Genomic DNA, 9,877 nt, shown 5'->3' on the forward strand with positions numbered 1-9,877 from the left:
AGGAAACACGTGTCTGCTCCTCGGTGGGCTAGATGTCGCCCGTCCATTGGAGGAGACATGCCTATGATACGTTGACACGTGGCATGGCCCAATAGAGGCCCATATAGGTTAAATGGGCCGGCCCAACTAAAGGCCCACAAGATTTTGCGGACCATAATGGGTCGGCCCAACTAAAGGCTCACAAGATTTTGCGGAACATAATGGGCCGGCCCAGCTAAATGCCCACAAGATTTTGCGGACCATAATGGGCCAGCCCAGCTGAAGGCCCACAAGATTTTGAGGACACTAGTGGGCCGGCCCATTCACAGGCTGCCATGTTTTGGGCCAAATGCCGGCCCATATTTGATCCGGTCCATTAACAGTCTGCCACGTTCCGGGCCGAATAAAGGCCCATACGAGATCCGGCCCGTTAAAATCCTACCACGTTCTGGGCCAAAATACGACCCATATAAGATCCGGCCCTTTAAGAGGCTTTGGGCCAAATTATGGCCCATATCAGATTCGGCCCGTCAACTGGACGCTATACTTTTGGGCCCACTTGCTAAAGGCCCATTTAGTAATTCGGCCTGATATTAGTTTCAACCTGTTAAAGGCCCGTTTAACATTTCGGCCCTATATTTATTTCGACCTGTTAAAAGCCCGTCATATAGTTGGGCCTAACTACGGCCCGGTTTGCATCTGGCCTGCTCACAGCCGATAATCTGATTGGGCCAAACAAGGACCGAGACAATTTTGGCCTGTTAACGGCCCGTGATGTGATTGGCACAATCATGGGCCGGGGTCTATTTAGGCCTGCTGCCGGCCCGTGAGCTGTTCGGCACGTTTCAGGCCCAACCTACTTTTCAGCCTCCTAAAAGCCCATTGAGTTTTCTTGCGAAAATAGGGCCGGCAGTTTACTCGGCCTATTAAAGGCCCGAATCTACTTGTGGGCCAGTTTACATTTAGGCCTGTTAACGGACCAAGATGACTGGGCCCATGATGCGGATCATACATAGTGATTTGCATGACGGCCCGATTATGTATCGTAATTTTATGGTTTGGCCGGTTTACTGCGAAGACAGGATATATATACAGTAAAATAACTGCAGCACCATGGATAAGAAAAAACCTAGACTATACAATAAAGAAATTACGGCATATTACATCCACTGGGCAGCAAAGTTCGCCACTATGATAATAAAGCACAAGCAAACAACAGATTACATACACTGGGCATCAAAGATCGCCACCAATGCAAATAAACACGCCGAAAAAATAATATACAAAACCGTCAATACTTCAATAGAGTTCAAGAAAGGTTCGCCCTGCTCGGGAGCTGCAGCGCAAGCAGCTGAGCAAGCTAATGAGACTGTGCTTGTTTGACACTTATATCCTCCTCACTCTGAAAGATAAACAAGCAGACAGATGACAGGTTTTGCACATATAAGTTTGAGTGCTGACAATTCATAACATTTCTTACTAACGAATAAAGTGACACCGTTTAAAATAGCATTAACACAATATGGTATTGTTCAGGTCAAGACATGGCAGGAAATGACATTGTGAAGGAGTTGGCAGCTTCACGACACCACTGGATTATATATCAAGAACTCATAAGTATCAATGGTTAGTGTGCTATCAATTTATCCCATTTCAGATTGGCAAATAAAGAGACGGTTTAAATAATAGTAGAATGATATGGCATTGTTCATAGTTCAGACATTGCAGAATATGACACTGTGCTGTAGTGGGTAGGTTCACCACACCACTGGATTACAGATCAAGAACAGAAGCATACATGCAGTGTAAAAGAAGATCACTTGCTCTGTATAGTTTAATTTACATGGTATGAAGAAGGAACTTGGTTGTACAGCTGAAAACTTAAATTGAGAAAGACAAACTTTTGTTTATGAACTACATAATAAACTTTAAACTGCAATTTGATGCAAACACCAAAAATAAATAGCTGTTGCAGTCATGCCTAACCACAACAAAGTTTGAAGGCTTGAGAAGGACAAACTTACATTATTGGTGAAGACAGGCTCTATAAAGCCCTTGTCCATGCTGATGGGGGGGGGGCAATTCAAGAAGTTTACCACATAATCTTATTCATAAGCATTGCCTTTATTCTACATTTTGTTAAGAGTAAATATAGATGTGATAATATAAGAAAAAATGGAGAATATTTAAGATAAGATGAAGAGTGATGCTACATAACCAAGTAGCTATAAATGTAAGTACAGCGATACAGGAAAAAGGTACAGCCAAGAGCAATGCAGAGCTAAACTTCTTCAGTACCATCAGTGTTATCCAACCTTATGGTAAGAGTAAATATAGATCTGATGTGTAGAAAATGGAGGGCAAAGGAAAATAAGTTGCAGACTGATGGTACATGTACAACTAGCTGTCAATATAAGTACACTGATAAAGGACAACAGGTACTTACAAGAACAATGCAGAGCTAAAAAATTTCATTGGCATTGGATATTCTACATTAATGTAACCATTTATATAGATCAGATAATTTGGAGCGAACAATTGATAAGCAAGCTATCATGCATACTGCTGTCACATAATGAACCAGGTATGTATGCAAGTACAGTGATACAGGACAACAGGTACTAACAAGAGCAAAGCAGCGGACAGCATATTTGCGATATCCTGTCGTCCTTTTCAAACCGGAATTCTTCTTCGAGCAGATTTCCTGCAAAAAAGATCTGTAAGGCACATGCAGAAAAGTAGAAGTTCAAATTGTCATGTGATATCATAGACAGTACCTCATCCTGGGAACGAGACCAATGCATAACAAGGTTTTTCCATTCAATGTCTTCTAAATTTAGCACAAGAGACTTCACCGGAAATTCGTTTATAGACTTGCCATCAAAGTGTGATTTCCTCAGGTAACATTGATACTACTGCAATGCTTCCTTGAAAAGTGCAAGCAAGCTTTGCTCGTCATGACTATCCAGATTGACCCTCACCTACTTACAATAATGTAATGTAAATCATTGATGTGTTCAATCAGCAGAAAACGGGAAAATAATCACCATGAGTAATAGCACTTACACGTAAGTGGGACAGGAAGATGTGAAAATGGTGTTTGTCTTCACTATAATCTTCCCATGATGGGAATATATGCACGTAGTCCCTAACAACATTGAAAGCATTGTCTTTTAAACTGGGAATAACTGGAATGGGGTTCCAATATGCAGGAATTGGCCATCTCTGCAGTTGGGATAGGTCTTCGGCCGGTGGACTTGCTGTACTTTTTGCTGGAGTGGGATTTTTCTGTGGTACGGCTGGTGCTATGGCAACTGAAATCGGCATACCTTTTGCTGGAGTGCAGGTCCTATGTGGTGGGGCTAGTGGTGTGGCCAGTGATGTATGGGTACAGTCTGCTGGAGTCGGTCCTATGTTTTGTGTCACTGGTTGTAGAGCCAATATAAGTGGGGTGCTGTCTGATTTCTCCGGCACCACCATGTTTTTCAAGGACTTTGCTGGTGCTCCTTCAGGTTCGGCAATCACCCTCTTCCTTTCTGATGTCTGATGCACAAGAACAACATTTGAGTGAAAAAAACATGGTATGATGACAGATGGAATATGTATTGATAATGGATAGGCATGGCATCTTGACATATATGATGAGTAAACTAAGCAAATGGCGGTGCTACAAAGTAGAAGAAATGCAAGATACGCGCAATCAATAAAACCTTGCCAAACTAGAACAGGCACCTTGATGGGTGAACAGGACAGGTCATCTGCCTTTGACTCCTCGAGGTCAGAATAGTCATTAGGATCATATTCTGAACAAGAATCTACAGGTGGGGAGCGTATGAGTTTCATTGCATCCAGAATGGCACTCAATGCCTTGGTGCCAATTTTGTAAGTCGTTGCAGTGTTCCACAATATTCTTCTGATGCGCGGATTCTAATATTCACTGTGCTTACGTATAATATCTAAGAAGCATGAAAACATAAATAGTAGTGAGATTATCTTTCTAATGCAGAGGATATTCTAATATAGGGGCGCCCCTGTAAACCCTTGTGTGCTATCACTGGATTCTGATGAGAGAGCCCATGTGTGCTATAATATGGTGCGTGCATTAATATAATCTGGCACAAGTACACAAAAAAATAGGCTCCAGAAGTAAGGATAGTTGGCAGATGATAGGTTCATAATATAATGTATAGAGAGTTTATTGCCAAACCATGATAACAAGAGCACACAACAACTAGGCAGATCGTAGTGTACATAAAAGGGGTACACCATAACCAGGATATATAAATCGGGAAAGTGGAACTGGCTAGAAATTATGGTGTTGTATTGCCGCTACTAATTGAAAGCCTATCGATCACGTACAGGCCAGCTCTATCAGCTGTTTACTGCGGATGTCCCTGCTCCCCTTCCTGACAAGGAACATATTGTACGTACTAAATACAGAATAACAAAAGAGCATGTTAAAGAACAGAAGAGGAAGCATATTCTTGAGGTTCCGCTTCATTGCATACAGTGTTGGTTGCCCACCCACGATGAATCACAGCGCCCAAAGAAATGCAATTCCATGTTGTCTCTCTATATGTGGCCACATGCATTTGGAAAATCAAGTGGGAGCATTACCTGACCAATTAAATGTGTGTCTGTTAACTAATATCAGTATCATATCACAATTCGTATTTGAAGAAGTAAGCTTTGGACTTATGATTGGTGTGTTGTTTAGCTTCAAGAGTGGACTGCTGCTAGTGCGACACAAAGCAGCTACGCAGATCATAGTGTAGATATAACAGGAAAACCGTAAGCATCACAAGTAAAATCAGCAAAGTGGAACTTGCTGGAATATATGTGCTAGTATTGCCGGTACGGCTAGAAAGGCTTCGGATACCAGCTCTCTTCAACTGAAGGTGCGGTACTGTTAATATCCGTGTAACTCTCAAAGGCGACACAGCTCCCTACATTTCCTTGCTAATCTTATACGATTCAAGTGGGCAGGCCACTACAATTCCTATTCCTATGTTTACAAAATCCTATGAATCAAAGAGGCCCGAAGAGTTCAAAGTGTCCATCACAACCGACCGTATAGACCTCTACACTGCAAATGTCCCTGCTCATCTTCACTACAAGGAACATACTGTACTACTATCATACTCCCTCCGTTCCAAAATACAAGTCTTTGTAGAGATTTCCACTATGGATCACATACAGATGTATACAGATACATTTTGGAGTGTAGATTCACTCATTTTGCTCCATATGTAGTCCATGGTGGAATCTATACAAAGACTTATATTTAGGAACGGAGAGAGTACTTATTAAAGAAGAACGGAAGAGGAACATGCTAAAGAAGAGCAAGCAGATTTTGGATAATAAAATGTTCGTTGCGCAGTGCCCACACATGATGAACCAGAGCACATTAAGAATGCAACTCCTTGCTGTCTCTCTATATGTGCTGCACGTGCTTTTCGAAAGTAAAGTAGGAACATTAGCTGATCAATTAAATGTTATCTATTTTAGTAATATCAGCATCATATCAGATTCGTATTTGAGCAACAAGTTTGGAATTATGAGTGGCACGTTGTTTAGCTTGATGGATTCAGGAGCAGTGCTAAGCAGGTACGATGATGGTACTGAATATAAAGGCATGTCTGCATGCAAGTCGCGTGACTTTTGTCATTTGGGTCAGTCGACCATTTCAGGCGGTTGGATGAAGATCCTACGTCTCCTAACCCTTCTTCTTCCTCGTCTCTGATTCTTCCCATACAGAACACCGCACGGGCCGCCGGCCGAACCACCGGCCCCCATCGCCTATGTTCCTCCACCACCCCACCCCGCCCCCACCCGCGTCGAGTTTTCTTCGTTCGGCGAGGCCCCACCACCGGCCCCCACAACCACCGTCCCCACCCGAGCCCCTTCCTTCGCACCAGCGAACTCCAGCGAGCTCTCAAAAATCGACTGACCCAATTTTGAAATTTAGTCTACTATCATTTAACTAGTGTGGAATATAAAAGGGGAAAACCATAAGCATTGCAGGTATAATGTTGAGCGTGCCATGGCGGATCTGAAGGTGCAAACCGGACAAAGGCAACTCCGCAACCAATGTTTGCTTTCAACTAGCAAGTAAGTGATGGACAAGAAATCAGAGTAAAGCAGTGACGATCTATTTTCTTGCTGCAATAAATAAGTTGAGCAGATACGAAAGAGTACCGCCTCTGGTGCGGCACCGTGTATGCATATGCTGAGAATTTGACGGTGCTGCGGTAGCGATGGTTGTCGGCGGCATGGAAGCAGATCTAGGAGGGTAGACGGTGGCGGCGGGGCGCGGTGGACGAGACAGTCGTAGGAGCGGCGCCGGCAAGGTGGACAACGGCGGGGATGAAGCGAGAGGACGGGATGCAAGGATCCCGGTCCGAAGCCGTGGATGAGAGAGGTTGATCTCTTGTAATGGCCGACGGCGTCGGGGTATCAGCTCCGGCATGGTGGAGGAGGACGGCGGTGGATGGGGTGGCGGGCGGAGGAGCCTGGGGTGGAGAGGGTGTTTTGGCGCCCACGGAGTACGAATGGGGAAATGGAGGGAGAGAGGAAGGGGGAACCATGTCTTTAGGGCGCGCTTGTCTCAAATGCGAGGAAATTTACAAACTTAGCCCCCGTTTAAAATTTCCTACATCACAGCAATATTAGGCGGTTGGGGATAGCACGGTAATCTCGCATACACCGAATATTTGCTGACAAGAGTTTGTTTTTGGCGCCCATCGTGTATGAATCGGGGAGGGAGTCGATTTCGGCCGAGGAGACACTGTGTTTTGGCGCCCACTGTGTATGAATCCGGGTGAGAGGCGGTTATGTCACGTTTGAGTGAAATTACAAACCTACCCCTATCGAAACCTATAGAAATCGAGCCGATAGGCTTTGCATGGCAGGGATAGGCAGTAATTTCCATCTCGCAGATTTTGGTTTCGGGCGGTTACTGCGACTTTCCCCGCTTCGTTCAAATTTTTGCAGAGCAAGAGTGCACGTTTACCGTGCTAACTCAATTCGGATCCAGTTTGTATTCTATTGTTGTTCGGGCAGGATCCATTTTCGATTGGAATTAAATTCTATACATCATTTTTTTATATATACTTTCAAAAGCACAACAAAGAATTCTGCTCCTTTATATGTATAATATGATTTACAAATACAATGATCTCAAAATCATAAGGTTGAATTCAAAAAATTTAAACCAAATTATGTTCTACTAAAATGTATGGATCAGTAATATCTACATATTAAATAACATAGATGCACGTGAATTCATATGAGTATGCATGTTTGATAGATCAATTTTGGTTCGAGTATGAATTACATGTATCATCATCTCAAATTCAAATATTTGAATCCCTTTTATGTTGACTCCTTTCACGCCCATCTCTCTCGCATGCATGCTCCTTCATGTAGTTATCACTCTCTTTTCTCTAGCTCACCCGCACGCTCACTTCATGTTTCTCCTATCTTCGCAAACATGGTCTCTCGACGTCTCCCTTGAGAAGTGTCACACTCTCCCTATCGTTATACATTACACGGTTTTCATTATCTCTCACGTCTGTACCGTTCTCTGGTATCACTAGGTACCTAAGCTTTCTTTTTCACCGCCACACACACAGTCTCACTCGTCTTTCACTTTGTCTTTCTCTCTATGGGGTTCTCTCACACACCCTATATGTCTCCAGATATGACTCATACCACTAAAATTACTCTCTCCTGCAGACACAACATTTGTTGCGGTCTCCTTTCCGTCTCCATCCCAATTATAAAACTGACATTATTCATTTGTTTACCAATCAGACAAACTCCCCCTCTCTCTCTCACACACACACAACTCCTGCTTCCACTCCCCTTCCCGACTACCGTCTCTCTCTCTCTCACACACAAAACTCTCGCTTTCGCACCCCCGACTCGTATTTCTCTCACAAACATTTATCGACTAGCCTCTAGATATGTTTATACACCCGCACACTCGTGCTTCCACTATCGCATACATGTCTCTCTCGCGCTCCTTGTATCTATGTAGATTTTTCTTCCCTTCTTGAGACACGCCCTCTCGATCATGCACACACACACTATCGCCTCATTTTAAGCTGATACCTCTCGCACACACACTCTTTGTGTCTTTGTCGCACATGCACTCCGTCCTCCTCCTCTCTCCCTCTCTCTCACACACACATGGGCTTTTTTGCAAGAACTAGCAAGATGCCCATGCGTTGCACAGAACATCAAGATGCATTTGTATGAGTAGTTTATTTTGTGGGAGAAAAGGATGAACGAGGGAAGGCCTTATTTGCAAATGTGGAGAGGGGTGTGGGTATCTTTTTGCAAAATTGCCATAGTTTCCTTCCTATCCGCCAGATATAAATCGGACGACCTATATTGCAGGATGGCTGGCACACCATCATCACCAACTCTGTTTTTATCTCTACTCTTATAAAAAGCATAGTCGGTGATGATGGTGTGCCTGCCATCCTGCAATATAGGCCGTCCGATCTATATCTAAAGGATAGGAAGGAAACTATGGCAATTTACCCGCACTCCTCTCCACATTTGCAGATAAGGCCTTCCCTCGTTCATCCTTTTCTCCCACAAGATCTTGATGTTCCATGCAACGCACGGGCATCTTGCTAGTAAGAGTAGAAATTAGACATATACCACTTCTCGAATCTTGAAACCAACAACATTCCTCCCTTATCTCATCAAAACCGCCAAAGGAATATATTTTGAGTGAAACATAACATATTTTTAGTGATATACGTATTTCAAAACTAGACTCTTTTTTCTATCAAATCGGTGAATATGTATTAATCAACTTTGATCGTGTGGCAAGCATCGTTCCACAATGTAGTGCCTATAGATTTTTTAAGAAGTCAAACTTTGCAAACATTGACCAAGTTTGTAGAGAAAAATATTTATATCTAGAATAGCAAAAATATATAATGCGAAACTACATCTTATGATGAATCTAGTGATATATGTTTCGCACTCTAGATGTAAATATTTTTCTCCACAAACTTGGTCAAAGTTTGTGAGGTTTGACTTTTCAAAAAATCAATAGGCACTACATTATGGAACGGAGGGAGTAGTTATTACCACTGTATAATTTTTTGGACACCAGACAAACGGTGGAGTACATATACGAGAGAAGAGGCGCACGCACACAGTCGGTCTCTCGCTGTCTCACACACATGAGAGTTATATATGTAAAGGCACCGTTAACAAATAAACCCTAAAACCCTAGGTGCACGATTGCTGCACGCACGGGTACCGGCTATGTGGTGGAGCGCACCTTTGTAGGAATAGTCAGCTCGCGTGACAATTTGATCCATATGAGTTGATGGTCGGGACCACAGGTGAACGACCTGGAGGCGGTGGCTCGCCAGTTGCCACAGATCGAGTAGCCATGTTTAAAATATCATTTTTTAGCGGGGTAAGAGTTCCGATATTCAATGGCGCGTTATAAGTACTAAGTAGTTTTTAGAACGATTGGTATGGAGCGAAAATGGAATTCATAACTACTACCTCCTTGGCGTATGGTTGTATGTGTTTATGTTGCGAGATGTTGAATCTGGTAGTTCTAGGGCAAATACTATGGTTTAGATGTTGGTTTCAGTAATGAAAATCAGAAGGGGGAAACCCTTCTTTGATAAAAAAACTACTACCTCCGTTCCAGTTTACTAGTCCCCATCGTAGTTTGGGTCAAAGTTTGTCCACGAATTTTACTTGTAAAATGTGAATGGAAAACGAAATTTTGTTATACCCAAACAAAAAAGGACTTGAGGGAGTGATTGCTCTGACACGGACACGACCTCTCATAGCGCAGGCATTGAATCGGCGCGCCGGCCAAGAGGGCCCCACTCGCTGCAGGCTCGGCTGAACA

This window comes from Aegilops tauschii, chromosome 5, assembly GCF_002575655.3.
Source record: "Aegilops tauschii subsp. strangulata cultivar AL8/78 chromosome 5, Aet v6.0, whole genome shotgun sequence".
Lineage (NCBI taxonomy): Eukaryota > Viridiplantae > Streptophyta > Magnoliopsida > Poales > Poaceae > Aegilops > Aegilops tauschii.